Genomic DNA, 23,692 nt, shown 5'->3' with positions numbered 1-23,692 from the left:
AGGGGATTCAGTAGCAGCAGATGCTTGAAGTGTATCGAAGATCTGCATGGTACTTTTCAGGGTACCCTTGAGACACTGGCTGCAAATCGGAGCGTCTATGTCAGCGTTATTTGGAGAAACAACAGCGCACGACAACTCATAACCTGGGTCGTTAATGATCCTTACTGATTCGGCAACAGTCCTGTAGGAGAAGAATCATCATCGTCATCCTGTGTCTGTTTCAGAACAGGAAACTGAGGCAAAGCTCCAGGTCGGACGGCAGCCTGGTAATCTCAGCTCATTGGAGCCCAGTCTCCCTTCTTTGGACACCGTGCTGGCTGTGTACATCCTCTTTCCTAAGGGACCTGCCCTTTCTGCCACTAGTGCGGTTATCTTAGGCCTACTACCTGCCTCCACTGAAAATCATTTTCTGGAAGTCGGCTCTCGACACGAGGGTTTGAAAGGAATAAAGGTAAAGATAAAAAAAAGTCAAAGCACCCCCAAAGATAAATTATCCTCCTATTTCCCGGTTCTTCAGAGCCCTACAAGTAACCGCTCGACTTTGGGATGGTTGTCAGTCGGAAGGAACAGCCTTCACAAAGCTAAGGCGCCAGAACCAGCGCTGCGGGGCGAGCAGCCCAGCGACCCCCAGGGCTCCGCCCCTCCTCCCACTGGCCACGTGGCCCCGCCGTTGCCCGGGACGCTACCGGAGGGTGGGGAGACGCCTAACGTCCGAAGGACTACATTTCCCAGAAGTCCGCGCGCCGCGCGCCGCGCGCCACGTGACCGCGGTGGGGCGCGCGCCCGGCCGTTCGGTCTCCAGCCGCGGTCTCGGCCGCTTTCCTCCCTTCTCCCCGCCCCTCGGCCTCCGCGCGGACGCTGCCGGGGCGGGAGCCCGGCCGGAGCCGGAGCCGCAGCGACGTGGGAACATGGAGGCCTGAGCAGGCGTGCGCCAGCCACCCCGATTGCGGCGGCGACGGCGGCTTCCTCCGATCCCGCCCCCCGCTCGCGCGTCGGTGGAGCTGGAAGCGGATCTGCCCGCGGCTGAGACAGGTGGGCCGTGGCGCCGCCGCCCGCCGAGCGGCCCTGGAAGCCCGGCGGGGCCCCCTGCCCCCGGCCCGAGCCGGTTTGCGGACACGCTCCCCCTCCCGTCGGCGGGACCGCTCCGCCGGGACCGGGGGAGAGGGACCGGGCCGCCCCGGAGGGCTGTGCCTGGGCCCCGAGAGCTGCCCGCCGCCCTCCGCCGCCTTCCAGGGCGCAGTGGCGCTCAGAGGGCGAGGGGCAGTGTGTGCGTCCACGTCGAGGGGGACCTCCGTCCCAGCCCAGTGTTCGGAGTTGGGGGGACCCCGAGGGGCGGCTAGGTGGGTGCACCGGGAGGTGGTGCGGTGTTGGCCTGGCATGGGCGTGGAATGGGCAGCGTGAGCCACGGTGTTGATTGTTGTTGACGTAGACGTTGTTCTGGAGAAGTCATTCACATACCATGAAATCCACCGTGTAGAGAGGTACCGTTGAAGTAGAACTCGGTGGTTTTTGTTTCTGTTTTTTGGGGGCATATTCACAGGGTGGTGCAACTGTTCGAATGCCAGAACATTTTTATCACCCCAAAAAGAAACTCCCCTTACACTCTATTTCCCCCTTTCCCGCTTCCTGACATCCAGCAGTTGTGTTTTAACTGAAAGGGTGGGAAGTTAGCCCAGGTGTTTGTGAGCTGGCGGCAGTAGTGGGGGTGATAAAGCCGATAGCAGAAAGCACAGGGCTGGGGTACTGGAGTGACGGGTGGCTGTGATAGGGCCGGCCCTGGCGTGCGCAGAATGTGCACTAGGCTTGCAGACGGAGTGGGACCCCTGGAAGGAGAGAGGGGAGGCTGGGGGGAGACGTGTGTACAGAAGCTGTTGTGGAAACGTGGGGGATGGAGGCCGTGGAGGGGAGTGTAATCTTACAGAGGAGCCCAGGCCTTCGGTCTGATGGGCTGAGGGTGCAAGAAAGGAGCTGGGGATGGAAGGGAAGAGATCTGTAGGAAAAGGTGAATGGTTTCTGCTGATCATGAAATTTGTAAATATATAGGTATCTAGAATTATTTTTCTGCTTTGTAATTTTTATCTTCCATGATTCTCTTGGCAACTCAGAGTGGCCAAGTATAAATATTCTCATTCTGCAGATGAAGAACCGGGCTCTTAGAGGTTAAGTGATTTACTGAAACTCTTTTAAGGTTTTAAATAGGGTAAAAATAAGTTGGGGACTGACGAGTAATTGATTAAACTATAGATTGCAAGTGGTTTGAACGAAGAGAATTTGGGTGGGGGGGTTATGTCACAGGAAGGAGATTCAACTGTTAAATATATTGAGTCTATGTTATTATGATGGAGTCCAAGGACTTTGTTTACATAACTTTTGTTATTTTTTTATTTTTAAAGATTTTATTTATTTACTCATGAGAGAGAGGCAGAGAGAGGCAGAGGGAGAAGCAGGCTCCATGCAGGGAGCCCGATGCGGGACTCGATCTTGGGACTCCAGGGTCACGCCCTGGGCCCAAGGCAGGCGCTAAACCGCTGAGCCACCCAGGGATCCCTGTTTTTGTAGCTTTTAAGTACAGAAAAGTTTAGACATTGAAATAATTTAATATAGCCCCATGCACTCGTTACCCAGCCTTAGCAGTTAATAACTCCCGCTAATTTACTTTGATCTATACTTTAATCCATGCCTATCCCACTCCCAACTATTTTAAAGCAAATCATAGGCCATTTCATTTGTAAATATTTGAGTGTCTATCTGCAGAAGGTTGAGTCACTCTCTTTTTCATATGCCTATGTTACCATTATCACATCTAAAAAAATTAATAGTAAGCTCTTAGTATTAGAAGGACTTATTTTTTTAAATGTGGCATCCATTTGATACAAAAGAATTACACAGTGCAAATGCTTTGATGTTTGACTCTCTAAAAAAGCATGGAATAATTGTTTCCTGATTTTTTCCAGTTGCTCCTGTTACCCTGTTTCATTTCCTCGGTTGCTGGTTCATCCTTCTATAGAAAGTTCAAAGAACTGTCACTTTGGCTGGCATTTTAATTGATGGAGTTTTCATGAGAGCAGGAGAAAAACAAGTGAAATACGACGCAAGCAAATTTTTAAAAAGTGAAATAGACATGCAGAAATAATTTATGTCTCATTGCTCTAAATATTTGAGCAATTTGATTACACTTTTGTATATACTTTCACATGTTGTTAGTTGTTTACTGTGTATTAGTTTTCTTTTTTTTTAAGGATTTTATTTTAGAGAGGGAGAGCAGGAGGTGGGGGGAGGAACAGAAGAGGAGGGAGAGGGACAAGCTGACTTTGCACTGAGTGCAGAGTCCAAAGCGGGGCTCAAACCCAGGACCCTGAAATCATGAGCTGAAACCAAGAGTCCGACGCATCACCAACTGAACCACCTGGGCACCTCATGTGTATTAGTTTTCTATGACTCCTGTAATAAGTTACCACAAATTTAGTGTCTTAAAACAACACAAATTATTTTAAAGTTCTGTATTTTAGAAGTCCAAAATAGGTCTTACTAGGCTGAAATCAGTGTGTCAGCAAGGCTGTGTTCTTTTCTGGAGGTTTCTAGGGATGAACCTGTTTCCTTATCTCTTCCAGCTTTTAGAGGCCACCCCTATTCCTTGGCTTGCAGCTCTATTGCTCCATCTTTGAAGTCAGCAATATTGTGTCTTTCCATGCTGTATAGGTCTCCGATAACACCTGGGAAATGTTAAGGACCTGTATGATTAGACCAGGCCCAGCTGGATAACTCAGGCGAATCTCCCCCTCCAGAGTCCTTAGCTTAATTATAGCTGCAGAGCCCCCTCTGCCAGGTAACAAGCACAAATTCCATAGATGAGGATATGGATATCTTTGGGGGCTATTATTCTCCTGCCTTAGTGTGTTTTGGGACATTTTGCTGAGACTAGGTGAGGTGACTACCTTTGATGTTACAAATTCAACGTGTCTTCTTAAATGGGAATGGTTAATGACAGAGAGGACCACTCCATTTTCCTTTTTAACAAGCATATCGGAAGTACCTGTGTGCTTGCAGCGTAGTTTTTAGTAAAATAAGACCTTTAAAAGTGATTAAGCATAAAAGCATTGCGACAACATGTAAAGTCTTTCTGTATTTCATTTTGGTCTCTTTGTTTTCTTGTTTTTAAAGTATTGTCTACTTGTAATCAGTGTATATAATGCACAGCGGCTACTTGAAGTCATAGGACAGTCTGGGCAGTGATGGTTCCTGTCCCCCAAGTGAGAAGGCTCTCTGTCCCAGTGGGTGATTGAGGCGCCCCCAATTCAACAGGAAGACTCTTTAAAAATTGTTTTTTTGGAGGGCACTTGGGTGGCTCAGTGGCAGGTTGTGATCCTGGGGTCCTGGGATCGGTTCTCACATCAGGCTCCTTGCAGGGAGCCTGCTTCTCCTCTGCCTGTATCTCTGCTCTCTCATGAATAAATAAATTAATTTAAAATAAAAATAATTTTTTTTTTTTTGAGAGATGGAGTTGGAGGGGAGGGGCAGTGGGACAGGGGGAGAGAGAGAGAGAAAATCTCATGCAGTCGGCACCCCCAGTGGGGAGCCTGACTTGGAGCTCAATCTCATGACTCTGAGATCACGACCTGAACAAAATCAAGAGTTGGATGCACTTAACCGACTGAACCCCCAGGCATCCCAGGAAAACTCTTAAAGTGGAAAAATGTGCAGGAAGAATGAACTGACAGACTTGGGCTTGAGGCCCCTTCTCAACTTTTCTTTCTGTGACCTGGATGGTTGGGAAGGGTTGTGAGTCTGAACAGGTGAGACTGTGGCTGCTCTTCCTTTCCCGGGACCAGGAGAAGACGGAGTCTGGGAGATAGAACGTTAGAAGGCCTCTAGTTTGGTACCCTGCTTCCCAAGGGGGTTCCGCATTCCACCTTAGCTCTCAAGGTCTTGACTGTGTCCTGGTCTGAAGGTCCTGGCTCTGATGGTGCTCTGCTTCAGTGGAGGGCTTCTCAGTTAAGCATAAGGGGAGGTGAACACACTCTCTGGTCCCACCTTTCAGCTTGTTTCCCCTCGGAAGGTTCTTAGTGGAGCTAATGCTCTGAATTTCTACTTCAAAAGTGCACGTACACAGTGTGTAAGTTATCTACCTGTTACTTATTTCTTGTCAAAATAAACTAGTAGGGTTGAGAACAACTTTACAAATAGGTCTTATTTACTAAACGTCTTTTTTTCATTCCTTTAAGGAAGTTTGGTTGGTACTTTTTGATCTTCTTTAATTTTTATCACATTCTTTAAATATGCAGGCACCAGGCTGGGGTTACGGGTCAGGGTGCGGCCAGGTGTATGGACAAAATGGGTAAAGGTGGTCAAAAGGTACAGACTTTTAGTTAGAAGTCACCATGGTGTAATGTGCCACATGGTGATTATAGTTAGTAATTATTGTATATTTGAAAGTTGCTAACAGTAGATCTTTTAAGTTCTCATAAGAAAAAAAATTGTAATTATGTATGAGGATGGATGTTAACTAGACTTTTTTTTTTTTTTTTTTTTTTTTAGAATTTATTTGAGAGAGTGAGGGAGTGTGCACTAGTAGGGGGAGGGACAGAGGGAGAAACAGACTCCTCACTGAGGAGGGAGCCCTGTGTGGGACTCGATCCCAGGACTCCAGGATCATCATCTGAGCTGAAGGAAGAATCTTGGATGGTAACTAGACTTAATTGCGGGGATCATTTTGCAATATACACATAAGGACTGTTATGTCCTACACCAGAAACTAACTTAATGCTACATATTGGTTATATCTCAACTTAAAAATAATGCAGGGTCATCTGGGTGGCTCAGTTAGTTGAGCACCTGACTCTTGGTTTGGCTTAGGCCATGATTTCAGGGTTGTGAGATTGAACCCCACGTCAAGCTCTGGGCTCAGTGCGTGGTCTGCTTGGGATTCTTTCCCTCTTCCTCTCCCTCTGCCCTTCCCCCAGTTGGCATGCACTGCATTCTCTCTAAAATAATGAAAAATAAAATAAAATAAAAATGCAGACACTAAAAGTGGCTGTTAATTCTCTAGTAAGGACACTGGAAGAACGAAACAATATAGATTTTGTATGTCTTGTGACTGATAATTTCTTTTTTAGGTTGAGTCACTGAATCTTAATTCCTTCAGGATATTTCTTGTAGCTCTTCACCCAAGAACACTTTTTTGTTGTTATTGTTGAAGATTTATTCATTTATTTTAGAGAGCATGTGGGTGAGAGCAGAGGGGGCAAAGGGGGAGAGAGAATCTAAAGCAGACTCCCTGCTGAGTATGGAGTCCGACTCAGGGACTCCATATCATGACCCTGAGATCATGTCCTGAGCTGACACCAAGAGTCGGATACTGAACTGACTGAGCCACCGGGGTGCCCCACCTTAAAATATTTTTAAATCCTCCTGCATCAGTTAAGATTAGGTTCGGCTGTGGCTAACAGACCTGATTGAATAATAGCTTAAACCTGTTTGTTCTCATGTAAAAGTCCAGAGGCAGATGCTTCAGAGCTGGCATGGTGGCTGCATTGCCATTAGAGACCTGGTTTCTTACTCTGCCCTTCCTAGGGTGTGGTCCTTGATCTCTTTTTCTTTTTCTTTTTCTTTTTCTTTTTCTTTTTCTTTTTCTTTTTCTTTTCAAGATTTTATTTATTTATTCATGAGAGACAGAGAGAGAGGTAGAGACACAAGCGAGCTCCATGCAGGGAGCCTGACGTGGGATTCCGGGTCTCCAGGATCATGCCCTGGGCCAAAGGCGGTGCTAAACCGCTGAGCCACCCAGGCTGCCTTGGTCCTTGATTTCTGGGTCCAGATGGTGATGCATGGCATACAGTCAGGGAAATGGTCTGGCCCCCGCGAGAGTGTTCGTGGATACTTTGAAATCATTAGCATATAGGGGAAGATTGCACGGATCTGCAAGCCTCAGGGCTGTGTGTGATCTGTGGTTGCAGTGGGTGGATAGAAGCCCGTTAGTAAGTCCATCAGCTTGCTTTCTGGCCTTTTTTGCTTCCACTCTGATTCCCTCCCTACTCCAGCCATGTCGAGCTTCTTTCAGTTCCTTGAATGGGGCCCTTACCTGTTTTTGTCTTCACTCTAGGCGTTTATACATGGTGTTCTCTTTGCTTGGATGATTTTCTGAACCCCACAACCAAGTAGGCCAATCCTTTGTATCCTTTAGGTCTTAGATTTTGTGGTATGACTTCTGGAAAGCTTTCACTGAGTCTTAAATAGTTGCTGTACTATAGTTTCATGTTGATTTATCTGTGTCTCCTTGACTGTAAATTCCATTCACAGTTGCAGTCTTGGCACTTAGCATCATGCTGGCCACATACGGGGCACTCAGGAAGTAATGACGGACCCCCCTGTGCTTACATAACTGTAATGTGATGGAGCTTGGGTATTGCCAGTTTGTGTTTTCACCAATGCACTATCTTTGGTATGGGCACATTGAGTTGTTTATATGAGTCAGTGATTGTGATAGTGAGTAGTGAAGCACATTCTATGAGTTAATTTTTCTACTTAAAGTAATGCTTGTGTTTTAGAAAAGATAAATGATATTAGAGGGTATATTATAACAAACGAGCCTTCCTTATCCTGTGTAGTGTGGTTCCCAGAGACAACTACCCCAACCATGTTTATGAATAATATGGCTAAATGGCTATTTTTTGATTTATCAATGTGGATGACACCTATTGCCTCCTTGTGGTAAGTGAGGTGCTCTTCCTCCTCCTCTTCCCCTCTCCCAGCCCTTCCAGTTGAGATGCATGAGAATTCTTGGCTAATTTAGTGTCCAGTGTTTATATTGCTAGGAGTATATAAATATTTGCTCACTGCCGAGCTGGGTGATGTGCCTGGTTTCCCTGCTCCCTCCCCCATTTGCTTATTTTTTCATGAACATATTACTAATTTTACGAAATGCTTTGAAAGGCCTGTGGGGATTGGGGCCCAGGAAACTGATGCAAGATGTTGCTGCGGCTACTGCTGTTGCTGTGGGCACTGAATTGTTTTGGTCCGTGTCCCAGAGGCTTCATGTCTTTGTTATGGTGCATGTAAGATGGAATATCAGACACTCCACACCCAACTCGACAGTGTCTTGACTTAACACCTCTCTGGTTTGGTCGTGTTTACTTACTGTTACTAATGTTTTAAGACCTATCTCAGTGGGTCTTCTAAGTTTCCATTTCCTGTTTTCCATCTGTTTGTCTTGTTCTTTATAATGGAAATTTCTTTGACCTTATCCTCTCTCTGCCCAGTTTTCTAAACAGTTTTTCATTTCAAGTATCTTTTCTTGCTCTTTGACCATTTCCTTTTTTATGGTCTCTTGTTCTTGGTTCATGGAAGTAACATGGTGTAGTGGTTTCTGCACGCAGCCTGCCTCTCTGAAACCTGTCCTGCCACTTTCTAACAACACCAGAGTCTTGAGCAAGTTACTTAATCTTTCTTTGCCTCAGTTTATTCTTCTAGGCCAAGAGTTGGCAGATATTTGTGTAAAGGGCCAGATTGTAAATATTTTAGGCTTTGTGGGCCAAGAGACAAAAAGAGGGATATTATACAGATACTTACGTAACGAGAGAAAAAATTTCCACAAGTTTTTTACTGATGAGATTCAAAATACAATATAACAATACAAATAATAGTTGAGGATAGTTTTTTTTTTTTTTTTTTTTTTTTGTAATAAAGGTTTGCTTATGAGAAGGATGAAATCTCTTTTTGGAGGAGAGGGGATAACGTTTTATCTAACATGGCATCCTAACATTAAACCTCAGTCATCAAAATTGATTACAAATGTTCGTATTTAACATTGGTTTGTAATGAGATTTTGGTATTGTTTCTTTGGAAGTATCTGTTTACATGATACCTCCAGATACTGATGTTAGTCCATGAACATATGGTTTTGGTGGAGCACATTTATTGTTTGGAAAGCATCTATAGAATTCTGTTAGATTCTTTTCTTAATAATTACCTTTTTAGCAAATCATCACATTGCCCACTAATCACTTCTGATTGAGGGTTAGGTAGAAGCTTCTGTTGCACAATTAAATGGTCTTTGAAAGGTGGAACTTGTATTGAGGTCTGAAAAATGCTGAAACTGTAGTTTTATTTTGGAAAATATATTATCGCATATTTGTGTGCCATTGGAGATCTCACATCTCGTTTTAATTTTTCACAGCATTGCAAGTGTGTAAAGCACTTAATGATTCAGTGTCAGTTGTCCTTGAAATAACTACCTCCGTGTAGGTTTTGCATGGAAGTGCTGTTGACCTTTTTTTTTTTTTTTTTTTTTTTTCTGCTGTTGACCTTCTAATTTTAGATTGAATTCATTGGGAATTATTAGCAAATCTGCAGCAAAAATGAATTTGCAAAGCCTTTTCAGTGTTCAGTAATAGTGGCTGAGGAAGGTTCTTCTTCAGAAAAATTCCATTCTCACCTCTGAGCTAGAGCAATTTCCATAAAATTATACCCCAGCTAAGCCATGGTATCGGGTGGTAGGGACACATCAGGATATTCGGCTTCTCTTTCTGATAGAATTTTCATGGAACTGATGGATGGTTAAGTTGATGAATGTAATGAAGTCAACTGTTGTAACTGGATCAATAACATGTGATGGATTCAGATCTTTTATGCAGCCTACCTGCTAGTTGATCATGCAGTGAAAAATGAGCAGGTTTTAAACACCTTGCATTTTCACAAGGTTTGTAAATTTGTCCATCAGAGTTTCTTCTGCCTCACATATATTTTTACCATCATCAGTTATTATGCATCTAAGCGGTTCCACTTTAGGTTGGACCGAATTAGTATTTTCTCTACTTTTTTGGGAAAATATTCATGGCCATAATTATTCCATATAGACCATTCTCTGAACAACTATTTTCACTGAAAGATATTTCTTTTTTTCTAGACATATTTCTTCAGCTACTGTAATCAAACATGATTTAGTTTAACTCATGATTGATCAGTGACTTTTCTTGTGGGTTTAACACATGAGCTATTTGGAACCTTGCTTTGGTTGCAGTCTCATTTTTATTCTTTGTTTTTGGGAAGACACTCTGCTGTGTTGAAATGTGTTTTAAATTTACTGACTTCCTTGCTTGTTGCTCTCATGAACTGGGAGTGCTCTTATGTAGGACCCGTCAGGCTGTTGTGATGAGTGCTTAGTTGGTAGTGTCTTCCTATAGGGTATTCTGGTACAAGTACGATGCTGTTACATAATAGACATAACCCTGTGACATCAGATTTTAAAAAATGATCTACACTCTACTAAAAGTGTGACATCAAAGTCTCCTTCTTTTCTTGTTTCTGCATGATAGATATCCACTGGTAATAAGTGTCACAATGTGCAAGACACTTGAAATGTTGACTTCTGTCTACGTCATTGAGATTTGTAGTGTGAGCAGTGGCATCAAAGGATGAGAGCATCACATCTGGTCTCTGTAGGAACTACTCAGCTGTGCTATTATATCAAAAGCAGCAAAGGCAATATGTGAACAATTGAGCAGAGCTGTGTTCCATTAAAACTTTAATTATGAACACTGACGTTTTAATTTCATGTGATTTCCACATGTTACAACACATTCTTTTGTTTTTGTTTTTGTTTTTTTTCAATTGTTTAAAAATGTAAAAATAGATTTGGCCCCTTGGGTCAAATTATGATTTGCTAACCCATGATCTACACAATGAAAAGATACACTACCTCAGGTTGTGGTGAAGAATAGATGAATTAATATGTGTAAAGGATTGAATAGTGTCTGGGGAATAGTGGGTGCTAAACAAATGTTTGCATTTTTTATTGTTACTGCTTTATCTCTCTGAGGTTGTTTTAGTTTTTAATTTTTTCTAAGAATCCTCGGTTGTACGATTCCTTAAGTTTATTTTGGTGTCTTTATTTTGTGTTGGAGGCTTTCCTCACAAGTCTGTTCTTTTGGTTGTTCTCTTGTACTTCAGATTGGAAGTGGTTTGTGTGAGTGGATTGTGTTGAGTGGTGGGCATTGTTGGGGGTGGTAGGCCAGCTTTTGAAATGAGGGATCCCATGTGTCTGTTAACTTTTCCCTGGATGCCCCTTCAGTTTCTCTTGAGAAGAGTCCTCCAGTCCCCTGCCTTGGAGGTGGGGAAGCCCACCATTGTGTGCCTTCAGCACGCGCACTTGAATTTCATTCTCCTGTTTTCATCCTCCTCCTCCTCATCACCCTCAACCTGGGCTTTGGAGTCCAGAGTGTCTCCAGGCACAATTCTCCAGAGAGCACACACATGGTCTCCATGGGGTGCGAGGTTGGTGAGGGGGCCACTTACTTTAGCCCTGCACCGTGCTCCTGTAGTCTTGGTGCTCTTCTCCAGCTCTTTGGTCTTCCGGGGGTTCCATGGGTTGCTTCTTGGTCGGGTCCCTTTTAGCAGGCCCTTAAACTGGGCTTCCTCAGCTCTGCTGATTCAGTTACCACCCCTCTGTCACCTTTCTATCTTTGTGAGCTTAATCTCTTTTTTCTCATTACTCCCATTTCTAGAGTGGAATGCTCCAGGGTACTTAATATAGCACTTGGAATGTAGTCCACCATTACTTGGTGGACTAATGGTATCTGTGCGTTTAAATGTCCTTTGACTAGAGATGTTGCCTACTATTTCTGTAATCTCCCATTTCAACTGTGAGGTTTTGCCCCAGAGTCTCAAGTACGAACAAGGGGTGTGTTTATTTATTTATTTTTTTCTCCTCTTTCTCAGGAAGCAGGTGATTCTGGAATATAGCTTATGATGAATGGATTCTCCGCCTAAGTTGGGACAGAGTACACAAGGGTGTCATTTGCATATTTTGAGAGGATTAGGACAGAATTTGATTATGGATATTTCAGATCCACTAATGTTTACCTTCCATTTAAAGGCACATTGAATCAGGAGACAGCACACAAAAAGGAGGAGATTTAATTTTATGCATATATCAAATATTTCATAAATATAAAATATTGAGCATATCATTTCCTGTTCAAAGTATTGTTTTTGTCCATGATGGTATAATTGACTCGGGGGAATAACTGGATGGGAAAAGTTAAATAGCAGTCTGAGAGTCCCGACAACAAACCAGGTATTACTGGAAGGATCACACAAGTCCAAATGAGTGGTGGAGTGGTGAAGATAGAGTGCTGCTTTAGGATTACAGAGGAAAGCTCTTTCTGTGCTTAGTGAATGGGGCCGAGTGGGCTGCGCGTCAGGTGGGGATGGCAGGAGCAGAGGTGTGGATGAGCATGCTAGGTGTTGAGAAGACTGCTTGCTTCCTTTGTTATTATTATTATTTTTTTAAGATTTTATTTATTCATAGAGACACAGGCAGAGGGAGAAGCAGGCTCCATACAGGAAGCCCGACATGGGATTCGATCCTGGGTCTCCAGGATCATACCCCAGGCTGCATTAAACTGCTATGCCACCGGGGCTGCCCTGCTTCCTTTGTTATGACACTTATTTGCAAACTGAGGTTACAGACCACCTGTATCCAAATCAGTATGAATGCTTTTTAAGAAAATGCAGATGCCTGGGCTATACCCTGATATTTTGAATCCTTGGGGCTGAGGCATTCACTTTTTTTTTTTTTTTTTAAGATGTATTTATTTGAGACAGAAGGTGCATATGGGAGATGTGAGAGCATGAGAGTGTGGGTTGGGGAAGGGTGTAGGGAGAGGGAGAGAGAATCTTAAGCCAATTCTCTGCTGAGTGCAGCACCCAGACACGGGACTCAGTCCCACAACCCTGAGATCATGACCTGAGCTGAAATCAAGAGGCGGAGGCTCAACTGACTGAGCCACGCAGGGGCCCCCAGGTATTTACATTTTTTAACCAGGTGTTTTTATGTATGTTTAAGTTTGAGAACCACTGATTTGGAGGGTAGTTGGACAGTACAGTACTGTTCTCCAGGTGGTGAGGAATCATTGAAGGTTTTTGAGCTGGTTAGTGAAGTAATGGATGTGGTGATTTTATTAACATTAAAGATCTATTATATTCGACCTTTATTTGTCTAGATGTACTCTGCTAGGCCCCTTCCTGATGCTTCGTTTGCTGTGCCTCATTCTGCTTCATCCTCAGAAAATCTTAGAAGTTTGTTTGCTTGTTTTTAAGATTTTATTTATTTATTCCTGAGAGACACAGAGAGAGGCAGAGACACAGGCAGAGGGAGAAGCAGGCTCCCCACTGAGCGGGAAGCCCGATGTGGGACTCAATCCCAGGCGATGTGGGACTCAATCCCAGGCGTCGCTGGAGGCAGACTTGTCAGCTGGAGGCCGACACTCAACCACTGAGCCACCCAGGCGCCCCAAAATCTTAGACGTTTTAAGTGCTGTTTTTCCCATTGTACAGTAGGGTTTTTAAGTCGTGAAACAGAGATTCATCCTCACTCTACACAGACCTGTTGGGGTCTGTTTCACACTAGAATCTTTGGTCTTTATCACAGTGTTGGACAGAATGTCCTGCTAAGGATTAATGCAGTAGCTGAGTGTGCAGAGTGAATCCAGGCGAGGAGGTGGGAGGCAAAGAAACCCGAATACTGTTGCACTGGGTCATATGGGATTACAGGAGCCTGGCCTGGCATGGAGACAGCGGGAATCGGGAATCGAAAGGAAGAGGTGGATTTAAAAGATGATACGTAGAAATGTGCATGCTGTGGAAGAACCCACAGGACTTTTTAAAATTGTAATTTTGTGGGTCCCTGGGTGGCGCAGCGGTTTAGCGCCTGCCTTTGGCCCAGGGTGCGATCCTGGAGACCCGGGATCGAGTCCCACGTCAGGCTCCCGGTGCATGGAGCCTGCTTCTCCCTCTGCCTTTGTCTCTGCCTCTCTATCTCTCTCTGTGACTATCATAAGTAAATAAATAAAAAAATTGTAATTTTGTATTGAAGTTATGGTTAACATACAATACATGAGTTTCCAGTGTACAGCATAGTAATTTGACAGTTATGTGTTATGAAATGCTCACCATGCTAAGTGTGGTCATCATCTGTTGCCATACAAAGTCCTTAAAATACTATGGATTGCACTGCTGTACTTTTCATCCCCTCACAGGACTTGAGTGACTCATTGGAGAGTCACTCCAGTAAGGGGAAACACCGGAGATTGGATTTGGTATAGGTGAATTCGATTTATGGGCACATTAGGGAATTAGATTACCTGGGTACGGATCCTAGCTTTGTCACTTGTTCTCTGGGACATTGGGCAAGTTCTTTAACTTGTCTTTGCCTTGATTCCCTCGTTTCATTCTTTTCCACAGCTACATAGTACTCCCTTGGATGCTTACCCCATCCTGTAGTCATGACCGTCACATAGGTTATTTCATGTCTTTGGTGTCCCAAACAATGAGATGACGAACATCTGTATGCATAGAACCCATCGGCTGGTACAGGTTCACCTGTGACATATATTTCTAAATATGAAGTCCTTGGCACAAAGAGGCAACACAATTAAAATTCTGATAGATCTTGTCAAATGTCTACATAGTAATGGGGTTGCTTGTTTCCTTATTGCCCTCATGCTGCTTTTAAGGTTTTTTTCTTCTAACCTTTGCTAATATGATGGGTAAAAATAATACCTTATTGTTTTAGTGTTATTTTATTCCTAATTTGTATTGAAGATGTCTTATATTTATCAACTGTGGGACCTTGCCTGTTTCAACAAGTTGGTTTTGTTTTTTTGTTTTTTGAGTCCTTTCTCTTTAGCAGTGTGCTGGAAGTTAATTAGGGATAGGGAAGAAATACAAAGCCTGATTCATGCCTCTCAGGAGTACTGTACTGCAGGAGACAGGTCATGTAGGTAGTTTTTACATAGTGGGAACTTTAGGGCGGGTAGTCACATAGTGGCTAGTTGAGAGGGGAAAGTGGTTTTGGGAGGGAGGATGGTATCAGTATCAGTTTTTTATGTGTCAAGATTAAGTTCTTGACTACACCACATTAAAGATCGGTCCTTTGAAAGATTGACTACTGAAAGCATCAACGATGACACCTTTCTCATTTCTAGTCTAGACTTATATAAGCGCGTTGTTATCCACAGAATTACTGATTGTATATATAATTACGTAATTATATATTCTCCTTATTGTTTAACAATCTTAAGTGTTTTAGGGATGTAGACAGAACTGGCATTCCGGTGGGAGGTTGGGACCAGGCCAGATTTGAAAGCCCCGTCATGCGAGCCACTAGTGAAACCAGGAGACAGGCTCAGTTACAGATTGAGAGAGAAAGAAGAGCTGAAAGCCCAGGAAGCCTGGTGCACAGCCAGGGCTCTCAGGCTCTCAACAGGTAAGGTGATTGGACAGTGGTTTTTTCAAGTTCCATTTTATTCTGGGTTTCTTGATGAAGGTCTTGGGAATTCCAAATAAATTGTGTCCAGGTGGAGAGAGAGAGAGAGAGAGAGAGAGAGTGTGTGTATGTGGAATCCTTGAGATGAATCGATGCAGTGAAGATGCCATTAGGCCTCTGCTTTCTACGTTGCTTTCCGTGAGTGTAGGGAGCAGGTGGAACTTTCTGGCAACGGTACCTTGGGGGCTAGTTGCGTGGCTACGCGTGTCCCTCTGGGGCATCCAGCTGCCGGAGGCCCTGCCATCACAGGTCTCAGCACATAGTGCTTCACTGTTCTGCCTGAGGACTGAGGGCTCAGGCCAGGGTGACAGGCAGGGTATTCCCGTCATACCTGTCCGTGGCCCCCGGGCGCTGGCTTTTTCCAGCCCTCCACTTCTGGCCTGGAGTGGCTGTGTGTACTCTTGCTGCCCTGGGTGAGGGCTCCTGTGCCCGCCTTGGGATGCCCTTTCCCTTCTCAGCCCATCTCCAGCTCTTTCCCAGTTTACAGGGTTCCCCTCAACTTCTGGTCTCCTGTGAATTTTTGAGCATGGCTGTGGAATTACTGGCAGTTAAGCACATGTGTTTGCATTATTTCTAGGGCTTGGTGAGGAAAAGCAGGGAGAGGCGCTGCACCTTGGACTCAGTTGGCGATCTTGGTTTATTCTGTTCTGTCTTTCCCCATGAGTTCACAGGCTTTCTTCATATTGTTTTAGATGGGTTTCCTAGCTGTTCTGAATTGAACTTATTTTAATACTTTGTGGTCTATCCTAGCAGTTTTGAAAATCAGATTTATTTCCTCCCCCCCCTCTTTTTAAAGGTTTTATTTATTTATTCATGAGAGACAGAGGGGAAGAGGGAGAAGCAAGCTCCATGCAGGGAGCCCAATGTGGGACTCGATCCCGGGACCCCAGGATCACACCCTGGGCTGAAGGCAGGTGCCAGACCGCTGAGCCACCCAGGGATCCCCTCAAATTTATTTCCAATAAATTAATAGAAAATAGGCAAAGGGTAATGGCTCTTTTACTCTGAAAGAAATGGAAACTAAAACTGTGCTGAAAAACTATTTTGTCTCATCAGTTAGCAGGGACCAGAAAGTTTGATGAAAGGGAGGTGGCTGTGGTGTGAAGAAACAGGCCTTGCTGCGAGGAGTACAGGCTGGCGGCCTCTAAGGAGGGCAGCTAGGTGGTGTAGGGGTTGAAAAATAATCCCCCTTCACCCTTCTGAGTTTTTAGCTGAGACCCTTGTAAAAGAAGACAGATTAATAGGAGAAAACAAAGTTTATTTACGTATACCTCATGTGCACATGGGAGACACCCAGGGAGGTGGCATAGAATTCAGATTTAACTACTATCCTCATGGGGATCCCGGAGGGGACATGTAGGCCTCCTAGGGGTGAACACATGGTTTTTAGGAAAGAGGAATGAGCCCTTAGGAGAACAGATGGGAGTGTGATAGTTTGTGTGTCAGGGGTGTGGTGTCCACTTCTTGTCTTCCTTCCTGTGATGAGTCACCTGGTTGGTGAAACTCTCCAGGGAGGGAAGGGATCTACGATAATGAAGTTCCTTTTGGAGGAGCTCTCTTTAGGCAGCTAAAGGGAGTTCAGGGAAAGCCTCAACCTGTGTTTGTTGTTTTTCAAATGCATACGGCTCAGAAGAATCAAAATGCTAATAAAGTGGCATATTTTGAGGTGACACATTATGCTACCCTTCAGCACTATCTACCAAAATTGGAAATGCCCATACTCTTTCACCCAGCAATTCTCATTCCCTGGATTTATTATACCTTTAGTCTCATATATGTGTGAAATATCTTAAGTATTCCAGATACTTATTGGGGAATGATTTATAATTGCAAAAGACCATAAACTACTTAAATGCACATCAGTGTAAGATTAAAAAATAGGGTTTATTAAATTAAAAACTGGAATGTTATAGAATTGTAAAAATGAAGTCCTTTATACAGATATGTACTGATTTCTAATATTTGGTAACTAGGAAAAGCAAAGAGGCATAACTTGTGGGTTGTAGTCTGTGTAAAAAGGGGAAAATATGTGTTTGTATAGATATGGGATATCTGATACCCAAGAAACTGGTAACATTTTTTCTAAGTTGAGAAACTAGATTGATTAGGAAATGAGATGGGAAACTTCTGCTACATGCCCTGTAAATTCTTTGTTTTTTTGTACCATGTGTATTACTTATTCAAAAAATAAAATACAAATAAAAAATAAAGTCTGACTTAAATTTTCATTGGTAGACTATAATAATAAGGTTTCTCATTGTTGTCTGACTTATCTAGGAGAAGTGGGATAGAATTTTGTTCTTTTGAAAATTCAGCATTCATATACCTAATTAAACTCACAAAGTGAATTATTTTAATTGATTGCTTTTAAGGTACCACAAGTAAAGTAAAATACTGGCCTATTGAATTGAGAACATGAATTGTGATTCTCTTTTTCCTTTTATCGGGTGTCATTTTTATCCTTTTAATTGTAATGAAGCCCAGAGAAGGGAAATTGAGTTCATAGCAGAGCCAAAGAACCCATAACTGAGTTGTTAATGCCAGTAAACCAATGGTTCCTTAGCTAACACATTGTGATCCACACACTTGGGTGTTTATACAGTAAACTATTAGGCTCACAGTGCTGTTAATTAGCATGAATTCCAAGATAAATAGAAAACTGTAAGCAAAATGTCAAGGTCTTTTTTGTTTTATAAAAAAATATTTCATTGAGAGGTGTGGTGTAAGGAATTATTAGACAAAAACGATTGGAAAGTTTTGAGTGAAAGGAAATAGAGGTGCTTTTATGTAGGTGGCTGAGGGCAAAAATCTGTGTATTCCCTAGAGTTCTTTTTTTTTTTAAGATTTATTTATTATTTTTTAAATATTTATTTATTTATGAGAGATACAGAGAAAGAGAGAGAGAGAGAGAGAGAGAGAGAGGCAGAGAGACACAGGCAGAGGGAGAAGCAGGCTCCATGCAGGGAGCCTGATGTGGGACTCGATCCCTGGCCTCCAGGACCAGGTCCTGGGCTGAAGGCAACACTAAACCGCTGAGCGCCCCCCCCCCCCCCCCAGTTCTGAAGTTAATGGGGGAATCCCTGAAGAAGCCAAATACATGATTTCTCTTTTATTGAAAAAGTTTGCTTTTGAATGACTTGAAAGAACTTATTTGGGGAAAGTAGTCTAAGTAAGAGAGTGTTCCAAGATACCAAGTAAAATAAATGTGAGATCCCTATTTCTCATCATGTGATATATTATAGGTGATGAAACATCTTAATGTATAAAAATAAACCTAGTGGTTGTGACAAAGTACCTGTTAGTATGATTTGTTGGAATCTTTCTTGCACATGTAGATCAGACTTTGAGGTTGGACTTTTTTAGCTGATTTTTGAAAACTTTTTATATTGCAATGATTTTAGACACAGAAATTACACACATCATACAGAGAAATCCCATGTACCTTCCCATCTTCCCCCAGTGTTACTATACGGATTGTACATTATCTACATCAGGAAGTTAATATTGATACAACAGAAAAGACTGCAGACCATACTTGGGTTTTTCCAGTTTTTATATGTATTCTTTTTCCCTTGTGTGTGTATGTGGTAGCTCTCTGAAATTTTATCACATGTAGAGATTCATGCAAACACCACTACCACCACCACCACAGTCAAAACACAGAATTTTTCCATTCCCATAAATGGACTTCTTCAGGTTTCCCTTGTATGGTCACCTTTAGCCCCCTGGTCCTCTGTGCCCTGCCTGGCAGCCACCGATCTGTGCTTCACCACTAGTTTTGTCATCTTGAGTGTTACAGAAATGGACTCATAGTGTCTAAGCTTTTTTGTTTGCCAAAACTCTTTCTTAATAAAAAGTTTCAAATTTACAGAAAAGTAGAGAAAATGGTATAATGAACACCCATTCTGGGGCACCTGGGTGGCTCAGTGGTTGAGCATCTGCCTTTGGATCAGGGTATGATCCTGGAGTCCCGGGATCGAGTCCCACATCGGGCTTCCTGCATGGAGCCTCCTTCTCCCTCTGCCTGTGTCTCTCTCTTTCTGTGTGTCTCATGAATAAATAACATCTTAAAAAAAACAAAACAAAAACACCCATTCCCTCCGTCCATATTTATACATATTAATAGTTTGCCAGTTTCGCTTTGTGTCTATTTTGTTCTGAACCATTTGAAAGGAAGTTGCAGATATGATGATTCTCTACCCCAAGATATTTAAGCACACATCTGCTAAGAATTAGTGTTGTGCCCAAGATTGCAAATCCGAGAAACCACCGAGGAGCCGACACCGATGCAAGCGCATGAGGGTTTATTAGCAGGCTCGAGCCTGGGTCCAAGTATACCTGACACAGCGGAGCAGGGACTTGGACTCCGAAGTGGGTTACAGCTGGGTTTTTTATAGGCTGGTCTAGGGGATTTTCAGAAGGGATGGAAGAATTTCTCAAGTTCTGTTTACATTTTGATATGGGGCTTTCAAGGGCATTGAGCTCTGTTCTCTCTTTTTTTAATTTTTTAATTTTTTTTTGTTCTCATTCTAATATGGGACTTTCTACCACAGGTGTGGGCTCTGTTGTCTTTCTGATACGGGATTCTCTGCCTAGGGCAATTCTGAGCTCTGTTGTCTTTCTGATATGGTATTACCTGCCCAGGACATTGAGGACATTCTGCAGTTTTTCCTATAAAGTTCAGCTCTTATTCACAGGGGCCTAAGATGGCTGTACTTGTGCTAATGCTAAACTTGAGGTGGAATGGCCTTGATCTTTCTCGGCCTCCACAATTAGATCATTTTCTACTCAGTTACACTATCATTAGCTCACTTATGTCCATTTAATATCTTCTATTCAGTCCATATCAGGTTTGGTCTCGAGATTGTCTTTTATAATGTTTTTTTTTTTTTTTCCCTCTTCTTCCAAACCTGAGTTCATTGAAGAGTCACATATACATTTGGCTGTTACAATATCCCTTTAGTCTCCTTCAGTGTAGAAAAGCCCCCCAACCCCACGCACACTTTATTTACTGTGATACTGACTTTTTGGCAAACCCAGGATGGTGGTGCTTTACAATGTCCTGTATTCTGCATCTGTCAGAATATTTCCTCATGCAGTCATCTAAATAGTTTCTTGATTCTCTAGCTTATTGGTTTTGAGCACTCAAAGCATTTTATGATTTCTTTTAAATTGGTTAGGATGTGTTTTACGGCCCACAATGTAGTCCTTTCTGGTGAATATTCAAGGTGAGCTGGAGGAGATTGTGTATTCTGCTGTCGTTGGACGAAGTCCACAGATGTCAGATCCAGTTTTGATTGATGGTGGTGTTGCGATCAGCTAGGTCTTGCTGACTTTATACCTGCTGGATCTGACCATTTCTGAGAGAGGGGTCCTCAGGTCTTCCGCTATAATATAGTGCACTCATCTCTTCTTGCAGTTGTGTTAGTTTTAGCCTCACACATTTTGACGCTGTTATGTTAGGTGGTACACATTAAGGATGAGGTCTTCTTGGAGCAGTTAACTCCTTTATCAGTATGGAATACCCCCCTCCTTTTTTTTTTTTTTTAATCCCTGATAAGTTTCCTTGCTCTAAAGTCAGCTGTGTCTAATATTAAAATAGCTTTCTCCTACTTTCTTTTGATTACTGTTAGCATGGCATATCTCTCTCCATCTCTTTTAATCTGTGTATGTCTTTTATATTTAAAGTGGTTTTCTTGTAGACAGCATATAGTTGGGTCTTGTTTTTGGATTTACTTTGACAATCTCTTAATTGGTGTGTTTAGAGCATTGATGTTCAAATGATACATGGTAAAGTTGGATTCATGGCTACCAATATTTGTTACTGTTTTCTATTCGTTTCCCTTATTTTTGTTCCTATTTTTGTCTTCTCCTTTTTCTGTCTTTTGTGGTTCTAACGGAGCGCTGAAATGAATCCATTTTCTCTCCTTTCTTAGCATATCACTTACACTTTTAAAAGGTTTTCGCGGCACCTGGGTGGCACAGTCAGTTGAGTGTCTGACTTTTGGTTTCGGCTCAGGTCATGATCTCAGGGTCCTGGGATCGAGCCCTGAATCCCTTTTCATGTTCAGCACAGAATCCACTTGAGATTCTTTCTCCCTCAGCCTCTGCCCCTCCTGCGTATGCTGTCTCTCTCTCTTCCCCAAATACATAAGTAAATCTTTTTAAGAAACTGAAATAAAGGGGATCCCTGGGTGGCTCAGCGGTTTGGCGCCTGCCTTTGGCCCAGGGCGCGATCCTGGAGTCTCGGGATCGAGTCCCGCATCGGGCTCCCGGCATGGAGCCTGCTTCTCGAGAACTTCCTCCTGTGTCTCTGCCTCTCTCTCTCTATATATATCTATCATGAATGAGTGAATAAATAAATAGATAAATCCTAAAAAAAAAAGAAAGTGAAATAAAATAAAAATAGACGTTTTAGAGGTTGCCCTTGTGTTTGCAATATACATTTACAACTAATCCAAGTCCACTTTCTTTTTTTTTAAATTTTTATTTATTTATGATAGTCACAGAGAGAGAGAGAGAGGCAGAGACACAGGCGGAGGGAGAAGCAGGCTCCATGTACCGGGAGCCTGATGTGGGATTCGATCCCAGGTCTCCAGGATCGCGCCCTGGGCCAAAGGCAGGCGCCAAACTGCTGCGCCACCCAGGGATCCCCCAAGTCCACTTTCAATTAACACTGTACCACAGGTAGTTGAAGTATCTTGTAATAACAAAGTACATATTCCTGATTCCTCCCTTCTGTCCCTTTTATCATCTCTGTTGTACATTCACTTATATATAAACTATAATCATCAAACACAGTGTTGCTATTATTTTGAGTGTGTAACCTTTTGGGATTGGTTTTCTCACTCATCACAATGCCCTCAAGATCTATCCAAGTTATTGGGTATATCAAATAGTTCCTTCTTCTTATTCCATTGCGTGGCTATACCTCGGTTTGCTTACTCATTCATGTGTTGAAAGAACATTTGGGTATAGTTTTTTTGTGTGAGTCTAAGTTTTTCATTTCTCTGGGATCACAGTCTAAAAGTGCAGTTTCTAGGTTGAATGGTATGTATATGTTTAACTTTATAAGAAACTGCTGAACCTTTCCAGAGGAGCTGTTCTATGCATTTCCAATAGCAACATATAAGCCACTTTCAGTACTTCTTGGCAGCATTTGGTACCTTGAGGGTTTTTTTTTTTTTTTAATTTTATTTTAGCCATTCCAGTAGATGTGTAGCATACATCATCGTGGTCTTAATATGTGGTTCCTTAATGGTTAGTAATGATGGAATATCTTTTCATCTGTTTGTCATTTGTGTGTCTTCTTTGGTGTTGTGTTAAAATCTTTTGAATATTTTCTAGTTAGAGTGTTTTCTTAGTTCTGAGTTTAGAGAGTTTCTTACATGATCTGGGTACAAGTCCTTTGTTGGGTATGTGACTTACAAATATTTTCTCTAAGTCTGTAGCTTTTCTTTTCATCCTCTTACACCACCAAAAAGTTTCAATTTTGGTGAGGTTTTAACTTACCAACTGTTTCTTTTATGGGCTGTGCTTTTGTGTAATGCCTGAGCACTTCTAACCCCAGGTCGCAAAGATTTTTCTCCTATGTTCTCTTTTGTAAAGGGTTTTAGAGTTTTATGTCTTATGCTTAGATCTATGATTATTTTGAGTTAACTTTTAAGATACAGGGTTTTTTTGTTTGTTTGTTTGTTTTTGGGTTTTTTTTTTTTTTTTTTTTTGCTATGGATGTTCAATTGTTACAGCACCGTTTTTTTTTTTTTTAAATATTTTATTTATTTATTCATCAGAGAGAGAGAGAGAGAGAGAGAGGCAGAGACACAGGCAGAGGGAGAAGCAGGCTCCATGCAGGGAGCCCGACATGGGACTCGATCCTGGGTCTCCAGGATCACACCCTGGGCCAAAGGCTGTGCTAAACCGCTGAGCCACCCGGGCTGCCCAGCACCGTTTGTTGAAATCACTGTCCTTCCTCCATTGAATTGCTTTTGCATTGTGGACAAAAATCAACTGGTTGTACTGTAGTGAGTCTGTTTATGGATTTTCTGTTTTGTTTTATTGATCTCTGTGTTTATCACTACTGTAGGTTTGAATTTAATTCCTCTTTTCTGGTCAAGCTATGACTATTGCTTGTCACTAAACACATAAATGGTGGAAATTTGAAATTTTGATTTTGGGATTTAACTCTGACTAACATTGCACTATATCAGACAAATAGATTTATTTTTTAAATGGATATAGCAAATTATAACTTTTTTTTTTTTTAAAGATTTTATTTATTTATTCATGAGAGACACACACACACACACACAGAGGCAGAGACACAGGCAGAGGGAGAAGCAGGCCCGATGCAGGGAACCCGATGTGGGA

General features: G+C 42.6%; 1 protein-coding gene across 15 annotated transcripts in view; it reads left to right on the top strand.

The window, feature by feature from the left end:
• Positions 1 to 721: 721 nt before the first annotated feature.
• Positions 722 to 23,692, top strand: part of DYM (dymeclin) — a 344,551-nt gene continuing 321,580 nt past the window's right edge. For 6 of the 15 annotated variants that reach the window (XM_026006027.2, XM_072734783.1, XM_072734782.1 and 3 more), the window contains exon 1: positions 724 to 1,032. The gene's annotated coding sequence lies outside the window, so the exon portion shown is untranslated. Of the gene's footprint in view, positions 1,033 to 1,169; positions 1,341 to 23,692 lie in introns of those variants that run through there. The other 9 variants (XM_072734786.1, XM_072734784.1, XM_026006032.2 and 6 more) reach the window with 8 other exon arrangements.

The sequence above is a fragment of the Vulpes vulpes genome, chromosome 13, assembly GCF_048418805.1.
Source record: "Vulpes vulpes isolate BD-2025 chromosome 13, VulVul3, whole genome shotgun sequence".
In the NCBI taxonomy this organism is placed as follows: Eukaryota; Metazoa; Chordata; class Mammalia; order Carnivora; family Canidae; genus Vulpes; species Vulpes vulpes.
This window is presented reverse-complemented; position numbering and strand designations above follow the sequence as displayed.